We start from the raw sequence: 13,974 nt of genomic DNA, 5'->3' as shown, positions 1-13,974 counted from the left end.
GGCTGGAACCTCCAACTTTTCGGTTAATAGCCGATTGCGCTAGCCAATTGCGCCACGAAGACAGTCCTGCTCCACTCTCACCACCATCAGAACATACCTTCAAAGCTGATTGATTGATTTGTGGGGTTTAACGTCCCAAAACCACCATTTGATTATGAGAGACGCCGTAGTGGAGGGCTCCGGAAATTTTGACCACCTGGGGTTCTTTAACGTGCACCCAAATCTGAGTACACGGGCCTACAACATTTCCGCCTCCATCGGAAATGCAGCCGCCGCAGCCGGGAATCGAACCCGCGACCTGCGGGTCAGCAGCCGAGTACCTTAGCCACTAGACCACCGCGGCGGGGCACCTTCAAAGCTATTACCGCAAAGAAAAAAAAAGCAACACACCACTCCCGTGAGGGCTCGAAACTCCGACCTTTCGGTTAAAAGCCGATCGCGGTAGCCCATTGCGCCATGGAGACAGTCTTGCTCCACTCTCACCACCATCAGAACATATCTTCAAAGCTATCAGCCCTAAGAAAAAAAAGCGCCACACCACCATCGGGTGGGCTCGAACCTCTGGCGTTTCGGTTAACAGCCAATCGCGCTAGCCAATTGCGCCACGTAAACAGTCCTGCTCCACTCTCACCACCATCAGAACATATCTTCAAAGCTCTGACCTTTTGGTTAACAGCCGATCGCGCTAGCCAATTGCGCCACGGAGACAGTCGTGCTCCACTCTCACCACCATCAGAACATATCTTCAAAGCTATCAGCCCACAGAAAAAAAAGCGCCGCACCACCACCGGGTGGGCTCGAACGCCCAACCTTTCGGTTAACAGCCGATCGCGCAAGCCCATTGCGCCATGGAGACAGTCTTGCTCCACTCTCACCACCATCAGAACATATCTTCAAAGCTATCAGCGCAAAAAAAAGCGCCGCACCACCACCGGGTGGGCTAAAACCTCCAACCTTTTGGTTAATAACGAAATCGCGCTAGCCAATTGCGTCACGGAGATAGTCCTGCTTCACTCTCACCACCATCAGAACATATCTTCAAAGCTATCAGCGCAAAGAAAAAAGCACACACCACTCCCGGGAGGGCTCGAAACTCCAACCTTTCGGTTAACAGCCAATCGCGCTAGCCCATTGCGCCACGGAGACAGTCTTGGTCCACTCTCACCACCATCAGAACATATCTTCAAAGCTATCAGCCCACAGAAAAAAAGCGCCACACCACCACCGGGTGGGCTCGAACCTCCAACCTTTCGGTTAACAGCCGATCGCGCTAGCCCATTGCGCCATGGAGACAGTCTTGCTCCACTCTCACCACCATCAGAACATATCTTCAAAGCTATCAGCGCAAAAAAAAAGCGCCGCACCACCACCGGGTGGGCTCAAACCTCCAACCTTTCGGTTAACAACGAAATCGCGCTAGCCAATTGCGTCACGGAGATCGTCCTGCTCCACTCTCACCACCATCAGAACATATCTTCAAAGCTATCAGCCCAAAGAAAAAAAAGCGCCACACCACCAACGGGTGGGCTCGAACCTCCAACCTTTCGGTTAACAGCCAAACTCGCTAGCCAATTGCGCCACGGAGACAGTCCTGCCCCACTCTCACCACTATCAGAACATATCTTCAAAGCTATCAGCGCAAAGAAAAGAAGCAACACACCACTCCCGGGAGGGCTCGAAACTCCAACCTTTCGGTTAACAGCCGATCGCGCTAGCCAATTGCGCCACGGAGACAGTCGTGCTCCACTCTCACCACCATCAGAACATATGCATGCACTCGCAGAGGCAAACGCGCATCAGATTGAGCAGCTGACTGCACGCACTGATGACGCCGAAGATAGAGCGCGGCGAAATAACTTAGTCTTCTACGGGATAGATGATGAGTCTAACGAAAGTTGGACAAAATCTGAGGAGAAGATTATCAGGTTTTCAAGCGAGCACCTCAAATCAACTATTGCTCCGAAAGACATAGAACGCGCACACAGACTCGGTACCTTTTCGCCGAATAAAACTAGACCAGTTCTAGTAAAATTCACCCATTTCAAAGATAAGGAAAAGGTACTAACTGCTAGTAGAGATCACAAGCATCCCAATGTTAACATTGTGCAAGATTTTTCACCAGCCACACGCCTAGCCCGTAAAAAAGTGGTCGAGTTCAAAAAAACTCAAACTTTTCCCAGCAGCCTTCGTCATAACAAACTTGTAGCAGGGAAGAACACCTACGTGTATGACCCGGTTAATCAACAAGTCGTTCTTCGCACGCCGTAGCAGTTAGCTAGTGGTTGCCCTTACGGTCCCAAGGACTATTTATCGTTTCTTTTTACTAATATCAGGAGCGTACTACCAAAGCGGGATATCTTGTCCTGTTTAATTGACTCTTCAGATTCCAACGTTATAGTGCTAACCGAAACCTGGTTAAACTCGTCTGTCATCAGCGGTGAAATATTCCCTTCTTATCCAGATTTCAATATTTTTCGTACCGACCGAGGTGGCAGGCGAGGTGGTGGCGTGCTCATTGCCACTCACCGTGACCTTGGCTGCTATCGTATAAATATACCAACCTCACTCGAAATGGTGTTTGTGTGCTGTAAAGCCATTCAACCCCACGTAGTCTTAGGTGCATGCTATCGCCCACCTGATTCCGACAGTACATTTATACCAATGTTTCATGACGCGCTACAATCACTAAAGATTCATTTCCCTAATGCACCAGTTGTCCTATTCGGCGACTTTAATTTTCCGAATATAGATTGGTCTGACCTCGTTCTTGTCACATCGAAACAAAACATTGAAAGCAACTTCGTCGATACATGTTTAACATTCGCTTTAACTCAAATTGTTAATGCAGCAACGAGGCAATCTAAACACTCAGCCAATATACTTGATCTAGTACTAACAACCCATCCTGATAGAATCACTTCGCTTTCGTACCTCGACGAAATCAGTGACCATAAGGTCATTCATGGCACATTCCAATGTAGGCTGAAGCGCCCAGACAAAACAAGGAAAAAGCTTACCTTATACGATAAGGGTGATTATAATAACTTCAATAAAGAACTAACAAAATTCTGTCAGTTTGTAGTTAAAGATTTTAACAAACGATCTGTCACTGAAAATTGGTTAATGTTTAAATCTAAAATGCATGAGCTTATTAGTACTTACATTCCAACAATTACGATTGGTGAACGTAGCACATCCCGCTGGTTTAATCCTGAACTCAAGAGGCTCAAAAACAAAAAGAAACGACAATTTCGCGCCGCAAAAAACAGCAACAATCCTGTGGCGTGGCAAAAATACCAGACTACCACGAAACTATTCTGCTCTGCCATCGATAAAGCGAAGCGGCTGTTTAATAATACCACCTTGCCCAACTTACTCCGCACTAACCCAAAACAATTTTGGAGAGTGATTAACCCGCGAAACGAAAACAAATGCATATCAATAATGGATCCAACTGGACAGCCTATCGCGAATAATGCAGTAGCAGAAGAACTAAACCATACCTTTTCTTCCGTTTTCACCAGAGAACCGATTGAAAACCTCCCTGATGTCTCCCCCCACAACTACCCTACCATGCCGGACGTCATTTTTTCACCTCAGGGCATCCAGAAAATTATCGAGTCGTTAAAACTTACATCATCCTGCGGCATCGATGGTAATAATGCTAAGGTGCTCAAAAACACCAAAGAAATCACCAGTGTCATTCTTTCCTATATTTTTCAGCAATCACTCTCATCCGGCATCGTTCCTCACGACTGGAAAGTGGGTAAGATCTTTCCGGTTCCTAAGCCTGGTTCATCTAGTTACCGGCCAATTTCCTTAACCAGCGTCTGTTCAAAAATAATGGAGCATATAATTCATTCACAAATCGCTAACTTCCTTACCTCAGTTAAATTTTTTCACCCTAACCAACATGGATTCCAAAGGGGACTCTCATGCGATACTCAGCTTGCACTATTCATCCATGACTTAAGCGCTAGTGTAGACCTTAACATACCAGTTGACGCCCTTTTTATTGACTTTGAGAAAGCCTTTGACAAAGTTCCCCACAACCGCCTACTACTAAAACTCTCCCAATTAAGCCTTAATCAACTTGTCTACAATTGGATTCAGGACTTCCTCACTAACCGTCAGCAATTTGTTGAAGCTAACGACACGCCCTCTTCCCTTTCCAACGTAATCTCCGGTGTGCCACAAGGTACAGTTCTAGGACCCCTCCTCTTCTTAATTTACATCAATGATTTACCCGATAACATTTCATCTAACATCCGCCTCTTTGCCGACGACTGTGTAATCTACCGACCTATTACTAACGTTTCAGATACAATTACTCTCCAGCAGGACCTACTAAAGCTGGACGAGTGGTGTCGCAAATGGCTCATGGTATTAAATACTAATAAAACTGCACTTATTTCATTTCACAGGCGCCAAAACTTACCCACCACTAACTATAATATTAATGGCTCCATAGTTTCTTCCCTAAGTTCCATTAAATATCTCGGTGTTAACATTTCACAGAATCTAAACTGGTCTTTACACGTAAGTAAAATAGTTAACAATGCTAACAGAGCTCTCGGTTACCTTCGTCGTAACTTGCATCTTGTTCCTCCATCAGTCAAATTACTAGCCTACAAAACACTAATTCGCCCAAAACTAGAGTACGCATCCGCCATTTGGGACCCATTCCAAATTAACCTAAGTAAGTCCATCGAACTAATTCAAAACCGAGCAGTTAGATTCATCTACTCAGATTACTCGTATCATACCAGTGTTACCACCCTTAAAAGAATAGCAGATCTACCTAACCTTGACCTACGCCGTAAGGTTTCCAGACTATCCTTGTATCACAAAATGTATCATACGTTTCATTACAACTGTCCCATTCAATCAGCTCATCGTACTTCAGCCCGCACAAGCCACCACAAGGCCGTGTACCCACCTCCTGCATGTACCACAGCCCACCATCACTCCTTCTTCGCTCAAGCAGCCAGGGACTGGAACGATCTTCCCCCAAGTGTCATCCATCATAGCAACACGGATAGATTTAAAAATGCCATAGAATCATTGTTTTATTAACTCTATATTGTTTGCCCACACCCTCATGTAAAGCCCCCTGTTGGGTGGCCTTTGAGGTATATTAAATAAATAAATAAATATCTTCAAAGCTATCAGCCCACAGAAAAAAAGCAACACACCCCACCCGGGAGGGCTCGAACCTCCAACCTTTCGGTTAACAGCCCATCTCGCCAGCTAATTGCGCCACAGAGACAGTCCTGCTCTACTCTCACCACCATCAGAACATATCTTCAAAGCTATCAGCCCAAAGAAAAAAAAGCGCCGCCCCACCACCGGGTGGGCTCGAACCTCCAACCTTTCGGTTAACAGCCGATCGCGCTAGCCAATTGCGCCTCGGAGACAGTCCTGCTCCACTCTCACCACCATCAGAACATATCTTCAAAGCTATCAGCCCAAAAAAAGCGCCGCACCACCACCAGGTGGGCTCGAACCTCCAACCTTTCGGTTAACAGCCGATCGCGCTAGCCAATTGCGCTACGGAGACAATTGTGCTCCACTCTCACCACCATCAGAACATATCTTCAAAGCTATCAGCGCAAAGAAAAAAGCAACACACCCCACCCAGGAGGGCTCGAACCTCCAACCTTTCGGTTAACAGCCGATCTCGCCAGCCAAATGCGCCACAGAGAAAGTCCTGCTCTACTCTAACCACCATCAGAACATATCTTCAAAGCTATCAGCCCAAAGAAATAAAAGCGCCGCCCCACCACCGGGTGGGCTCGAACCTCCGACCTTTTGGTTAACAGCCGATCGCGCTAGCCAATTGCGCCACGGAGATAGTCCTGCTCCACTCTCACCACCATCAGAACATATCTTCAAAGCTATCAGCCCAAAAAAAAGCACCGCACCACAACCGGGTGGGCTCGAACCTCCAACCTTTCGGTTAACAGCCGATCGCGCTAGCCCATTGCGTCACGGAGACAGTCGTGCTCTAATCTCACCACCGTCAGATCATACCTTCAAAGCTATCAGCGCAAAGAAAAAAGCAACACACCACTCCCGGGAGGGCTCGAACCTCCAACTTCTCGGTTAACAGCCGATCGCGCTGGCCAATTGCGCCACGGAGACAGTCTTGCTCCCCTCTCACCACAATTAGAACATTTCTTCAAAGCTATCAGCCAAAAGAAAAAAAAAGCGCCGCACCACCACCGGGTGGGCTCGAACCTCCAACCTTTCGGTTAACAGCCGATCGCGCTAGCCAATTGCGCTACGGAGACAATTGTGCTCCACTCTCACCACCATCAGAACATATCTTCAAAGCTATCAGCGCAAAGAAAAAAGCAACACACCCCACCCGGGAGGGCTCGAACCTCCAACCTTTCGGTTAACAGCCGATCTCGTCAGCCAATTGCGCCACAGAGACAGTCCTGCTCTACTTTCACCACCATCAGAACATATCTTCAAAGCTATCAGCCCAAAGAAAAAAAAGCGCCGCCCCACCACCGGGTGGGCTCGAACCTCCCACCTTTCGGTTAACAGCCGATCGCGCTAGCCAATTGCGCCACGGAGACAGTCCTGCTCCACTCTCACCACCATCAGAACATATCCTCAAAGCTATCAGCCCAAAAAAAGCGCCGCACCACCACCGGGTGGGCTCGAACCTCCAACTTTTCGGTTAACAGCCGATCACGCTAGCCAATTGCGCCACGGAGACAGTCCTGCTCCACTCTCACCACCATCAGAACAAATCTTCAAAGCTATCAGCCCAAAGAAAAAAAAGCACCGCACCACCACTGGGTGGGCTCGAACCTCATACCTTTCGGTTAGCAGCCGATCGCGCTAGCCAATTGCGCCACGGAGACAATCGTGCTCCACTCTCACCACCATCAGAACATATCTTCAAAGCTATGAGCGCAAAGAAAAAGCAACACACCCCACCCGGGAGGGCTGGAACCTCCAACTTTTCGGTTAATAGCCGATCGCGCTAGCCAATTGCGCCACGAAGACAGTCCTGCTCCACTCTCACCACCATCAGAACATACCTTCAAAGCTATTACCGCAAAGAAAAAAGCAACACACCACTCCCGTGAGGGCTCGAAACTCCGACCTTTCGGTTAAAAGCCGATCGCGTTAGCCCATTGCGCAATGGAGACAGTCGTGCTCCACTCTCACCACCATCAGAACATATCTTCAAAGCTATCAGCCCACAGAAAAAAAAGCGCCGCACCACCACCGGGTGGGCTCGAACGCCCAACCTTTCGGTTAACAGCCGATCGCGCAAGCCCATTGCGCCATGGAGACAGTCTTGCTCCACTCTCACCACCATCAGAACATATCTTCAAAGCTATCAGCGCAAAAAAAAGCACCGCACCACCACCGGGTGGGCTAAAACCTCCAACCTTTCGGTTAATAACGAAATCGCGCTAGCCAATTGTGTCACGGAGATAGTCCTGCTTCACTCTCACCACCATCAGAACATATCTTCAAAGCTATCAGCGCAAAGAAAAAAGCACACACCACTCCCGGGAGGGCTCGAAACTCCAACCTTTCGGTTAACAGCCAATCGCGCTAGCCCATTGCGCCACGGAGACAGTCTTGCTCCACTCTCACCACCATCAGAACATATCTTCAAAGCTATCAGCCCACAGAAAAAAAGCGCCACACCACCAACGGGTGGGCTCGAACCTCCAACCTTTCGGTTAACAGCCGATCGCGCTAGCCCATTGCGCCATGGAGACAGTCTTGCTCCACTCTCACCACCATCAGAACATATCTTCAAAGCTATCAGCGCAAAAAAAAGCGCCGCACCACCACCGGGTGGGCTCAAACCTCCAACCTTTCGGTTAACAACGAAATCGCGCTAGCCAATTGCGTCACGGAGATCGTCCTGCTTCACTCTCACCACCATCAGAACATATCTTCAAAGCTATCAGCGCAAAGAAAAAAGCACACACCACTCCCGGGAGGGCTCGAAACTCCAACCTTTCGGTTAACAGCCAATCGCGCTAGCCCATTGCGCCACGGAGACTGTCTTGCTCTACTCTCACCATCATCAGAACATATCTTCAAAGCTATCAGCGCAAAGAAAAAAAAGCGCCGCACCACCACCGGGTGGGCTCGAACCTCCAACCTTTCGGTTAACAGCCCATCGCGCAAGCCAATTGCGCCACGGAGACAGTCCAGCTCCACTCTCACCACCATCAGAACATATCTTCAAAGCTATCAGCCCAAAGAAAAAAAAGCGCCACACTACCACCGGGTGGGCTCGAACCTCCAACCTTTCGGTTAACAGCCAAACGAGCTAGCCAATTGCGCCACGGAGACAGTCCTGCCCCACTCTCACCACTATCAGAACATATCTTCAAAGCTATCAGCGCAAAGAAAAGAAGCAACACACCACTCCCGGGAGGGCTCGAAGCTCCAACCTTTCGGTTAACAGCCGATCGCGCTAGCCAATTGCGCCACGGAGACAGTCGTGCTCCACTCTCACCACCATCAGAACATATCTTCAAAGCTATCAGCCCACAGAAAAAAAGCAACACACCCCACCCGGGTGGGCTCGAACCTCCAACCTTTCGGTTAACAGCCGATCTCGCCAGCCAATTGCGCCACAGAGACAGTCCTGCTCTACTCTCACCACCATCAGAACATATCTTCAAAGCTATCAGCCCAAAGAAAAAAAAGCGCCGCCCCACCACCGGGTGGGCTCGAACCTCCAACCTTTCGGTTAACAGCCGATCGGCTAGCCAATTGCGCCTCGGAGACAGTCATGCTCCACTCTCACCACCATCAGAACATATCTTCAAAGCTATCAGCCCAAAAAAAAGCGCCGCACCACCAGCAGGTGGGCTCAAACCTCCAACCTTTCGGTTAACAGCCGATCGCGCTAGCCAATTGCGCTACGGAGACAATTGTGCTCCACTCTCACCACCATCAGAACATATCTTCAAAGCTATCAGCGCAAAGAAAAAAGCAACACACCCCACCCAGGAGGGCTCGAACCTCCAACCTTTCGGTTAACAGCCGATCTCGCCAGCCAAATGCGCCACAGAGAAAGTCCTGCTCTACTCTAACCACCATCAGAACATATCTTCAAAGCTATCAGCCCAAAGAAATAAAAGCGCCGCCCCACCACCGGGTGGGCTCGAACCTCCGACCTTTTGGTTAACAGCCGATCGCGCTAGCCAATTGCGCCACGGAGACAGTCCTGCTCCACTCTCACCACCATCAGAACATATCTTCAAAGCTATCAGCCCAAAAAAAGCACCGCACCACCACCGGGTGGGCTCGAACCTCCAACCTTTCGGTTAACAGCCGATCGCGCTAGCCAATTGCGCCACGGAGACAGTCCTGCTCCACTCTCACCACCATCAGAACATATCTTCAAAGCTATCAGCCCACAGAAAAAAAGCGCCACACCACCACCGGGTGGGCTCGAACCTCCAACCTTTCGGTTAACAGCCGATCGCGCTAGCCCATTGCGCCACGGAGACAGTCGTGCTCTAATCTCACCACCGTCAGATCATACCTTCAAAGCTATCAGCGCAAAGAAAAAAGCAACACACCACTCCCGGGAGGGCTCGAACCTCCAACTTCTCGGTTAACAGCCGATCGCGCTGGCCAATTGCGCCACGGAGACAGTCTTGCTCCCCTCTCACCACAATTAGAACATATCTTCAAAGCTATCAGCCAAAAGAAAAAAAAAGCGCCGCACCACCACCGGGTGGGCTCGAACCTCCAACCTTTCGGTTAACAGCCAATCGCGCTAGCCAATTGCGCTACGGAGACAATTGTGCTCCACTCTCACCACCATCAGAACATATCTTCAAAGCTATCAGCGCAAAGAAAAAAGCAACACACCCCACCCGGGAGGGCTCGAACCTCCAACCTTTCGGTTAACAGCCGATCTCGCCAGCCAATTGCGCCACAGAGACAGTCCTGCTCTACTCTCCCCACCATCAGAACATATCTTCAAAGCTATCAGCCCAAAGAAAAAAAAGCGCCGCCCCACCACCGGGTGGGCTCGAACCTCCCACCTTTCGGTTAACAGCCGATCGCGCTAGCCAATTGCGCCACGGAGACAGTCCTGCTCCACTCTCACCACCATCAGAACATATCTTCAAAGCTATCAGCCCAAAAAAAAGCGCCGCACCACCACCAGGTGGGCTCGAACCTCCAACTTTTCGGTTAACAGCCGATCACGCTAGCCAATTGCGCCACAGAGACAGTCCTGCTCCACTCTCACCACCATCAGAACATATCTTTAAAGCTATCAGCCCACAGACAAAAAAGCGCCGCACCACCACCGGGTGGGCTCGAAACTCCAACCTTTCGGTTAACAGCCGATCGCGCTAGCCAATTGCGCCACGGAGACAGTCGTGCTCCACTCTCACCACCGTCAGAACATACCTTCAAAGCTATCAGCGCAAAGAAAAAAGGCAACACACCCTTCCCGGGAGAGCTCGAAACTCCAACCTTTCTGTTAACAGCCGATCACGCTAGCCCATTGCGCCACGGAGACAGTCTTGCTCCCCTCTCATCACCATCAGAACATATCTTCAAAGCTATCAGCCCAAAGAAAAAAAAGCGCCGCACCACCACCGGGTGGGCTCAAACCTCCCACCTTTCGGTTAACAGCCGATCGCGCTAGCCAATTGCGCCACGGAGACAGTCCTGCTCCACTCTCACCACCATCAGAACATATCCTCAAAGCTATCAGCCCAAAAAAAGCGCCGCACCACCACCGGGTGGGCTCGAACCTCCAACTTTTCGGTTAACAGCCGATCACGCTAGCCAATTGCGCCACGGAGACAGTCCTGCTCCACTCTCACCACCATCAGAACAAATCTTCAAAGCTATCAGCCCAAAGAAAAAAAAGCACCGCACCACCACTGGGTGGGCTCGAACCTCATACCTTTCGGTTAGCAGCCGATCGCGCTAGCCAATTGCGCCACGGAGACAATCGTGCTCCACTCTCACCACCATCAGAACATATCTTCAAAGCTATGAGCGCAAAGAAAAAGCAACACACCCCACCCGGGAGGGCTGGAACCTCCAACTTTTCGGTTAATAGCCGATCGCGCTAGCCAATTGCGCCACGAAGACAGTCCTGCTCCACTCTCACCACCATCAGAACATACCTTCAAAGCTATTACCGCAAAGAAAAAAGCAACACACCACTCCCGTGAGGGCTCGAAACTCCGACCTTTCGGTTAAAAGCCGATCGCGTTAGCCCATTGCGCAATGGAGACAGTCGTGCTCCACTCTCACCACCATCAGAACATATCTTCAAAGCTATCAGCCCACAGAAAAAAAAGCGCCGCACCACCACCGGGTGGGCTCGAACGCCCAACCTTTCGGTTAACAGCCGATCGCGCAAGCCCATTGCGCCATGGAGACAGTCTTGCTCCACTCTCACCACCATCAGAACATATCTTCAAAGCTATCAGCGCAAAAAAAAGCACCGCACCACCACCGGGTGGGCTAAAACCTCCAACCTTTCGGTTAATAACGAAATCGCGCTAGCCAATTGTGTCACGGAGATAGTCCTGCTTCACTCTCACCACCATCAGAACATATCTTCAAAGCTATCAGCGCAAAGAAAAAAGCACACACCACTCCCGGGAGGGCTCGAAACTCCAACCTTTCGGTTAACAGCCAATCGCGCTAGCCCATTGCGCCACGGAGACAGTCTTGCTCCACTCTCACCACCATCAGAACATATCTTCAAAGCTATCAGCCCACAGAAAAAAAGCGCCACACCACCACCGGGTGGGCTCGAACCTCCAACCTTTCGGTTAACAGCCGATCGCGCTAGCCCATTGCGCCATGGAGACAGTCTTGCTCCACTCTCACCACCATCAGAACATATCTTCAAAGCTATCAGCGCAAAAAAAAGCGCCGCACCACCACCGGGTGGGCTCAAACCTCCAACCTTTCGGTTAACAACGAAATCGCGCTAGCCAATTGCGTCACGGAGATCGTCCTGCTTCACTCTCACCACCATCAGAACATATCTTCAAAGCTATCAGCGCAAAGAAAAAAGCACACACCACTCCCGGGAGGGCTCGAAACTCCAACCTTTCGGTTAACAGCCAATCGCGCTAGCCCATTGCGCCACGGAGACTGTCTTGCTCTACTCTCACCATCATCAGAACATATCTTCAAAGCTATCAGCGCAAAGAAAAAAAAGCGCCGCACCACCACCGGGTGGGCTCGAACCTCCAACCTTTCGGTTAACAGCCCATCGCGCAAGCCAATTGCGCCACGGAGACAGTCCAGCTCCACTCTCACCACCATCAGAACATATCTTCAAAGCTATCAGCCCAAAGAAAAAAAAGCGCCACACTACCACCGGGTGGGCTCGAACCTCCAACCTTTCGGTTAACAGCCAAACGAGCTAGCCAATTGCGCCACGGAGACAGTCCTGCCCCACTCTCACCACTATCAGAACATATCTTCAAAGCTATCAGCGCAAAGAAAAGAAGCAACACACCACTCCCGGGAGGGCTCGAAACTCCAACCTTTCGGTTAACAGCCGATCGCGCTAGCCAATTGCGCCACGGAGACAGTCGTGCTCCACTCTCACCACCATCAGAACATATCTTCAAAGCTATCAGCCCACAGAAAAAAAGCAACACACCCCACCCGGGAGGGCTCGAACCTCCAACCTTTCGGTTAACAGCCGATCTCGCCAGCCAATTGCGCCACAGAGACAGTCCTGCTCTACTCTCACCACCATCAGAACATATCTTCAAAGCTATCAGCCCAAAGAAAGAAAAGCGCCGCCCCACCACCGGGTGGGCTCGAACCTCCAACCTTTCGGTTAACAGCCGATCGGCTAGCCAATTGCGCCTCGGAGACAGTCATGCTCCACTCTCACCACCATCAGAACATATCTTCAAAGCTATCAGCCCAAAAAAAAGCGCCGCACCACCACCAGGTGGGCTCAAACCTCCAACCTTTCGGTTAACAGCCGATCGCGCTAGCCAATTGCGCTACGGAGACAATTGTGCTCCACTCTCACCACCATCAGAACATATCTTCAAAGCTATCAGCGCAAAGAAAAAAGCAACACACCCCACCCAGGAGGGCTCGAACCTCCAACCTTTCGGTTAACAGCCGATCTCGCCAGCCAAATGCGCCACAGAGAAAGTCCTGCTCTACTCTAACCACCATCAGAACATATCTTCAAAGCTATCAGCCCAAAGAAATAAAAGCGCCGCCCCACCACCGGGTGGGCTCGAACCTCCGACCTTTTGGTTAACAGCCGATCGCGCTAGCCAATTGCGCCACGGAGACAGTCCTGCTCCACTCTCACCACCATCAGAACATATCTTCAAAGCTATCAGCCCAAAAAAAGCACCGCACCACCACCGGGTGGGCTCGAACCTCCAACCTTTCGGTTAACAGCCGATCGCGCTAGCCAATTGCGCCACGGAGACAGTCCTGCTCCACTCTCACCACCATCAGAACATATCTTCAAAGCTATCAGCCCACAGAAAAAAAGCGCCACACCACCACCGGGTGGGCTCGAACCTCCAACCTTTCGGTTAACAGCCGATCGCGCTAGCCCATTGCGCCACGGAGACAGTCGTGCTCTAATCTCACCACCGTCAGATCATACCTTCAAAGCTATCAGCGCAAAGAAAAAAGCAACACACCACTCCCGGGAGGGCTCGAACCTCCAACTTCTCGGTTAACAGCCGATCGCGCTGGCCAATTGCGCCACGGAGACAGTCTTGCTCCCCTCTCACCACAATTAGAACATATCTTCAAAGCTATCAGCCAAAAGAAAAAAAAAGCGCCGCACCACCACCGGGTGGGCTCGAACCTCCAACCTTTCGGTTAACAGCCAATCGCGCTAGCCAATTGCGCTACGGAGACAATTGTGCTCCACTCTCACCACCATCAGAACATATCTTCAAAGCTATCAGCGCAAAGAAAAAAGCAACACAC

Source organism: Rhipicephalus microplus, unplaced genomic scaffold (assembly GCF_043290135.1).
Source record: "Rhipicephalus microplus isolate Deutch F79 unplaced genomic scaffold, USDA_Rmic scaffold_14, whole genome shotgun sequence".
Taxonomy (NCBI): Eukaryota; Metazoa; Arthropoda; class Arachnida; order Ixodida; family Ixodidae; genus Rhipicephalus; species Rhipicephalus microplus.
Note: the sequence above shows the minus strand (reverse complement) of the source record.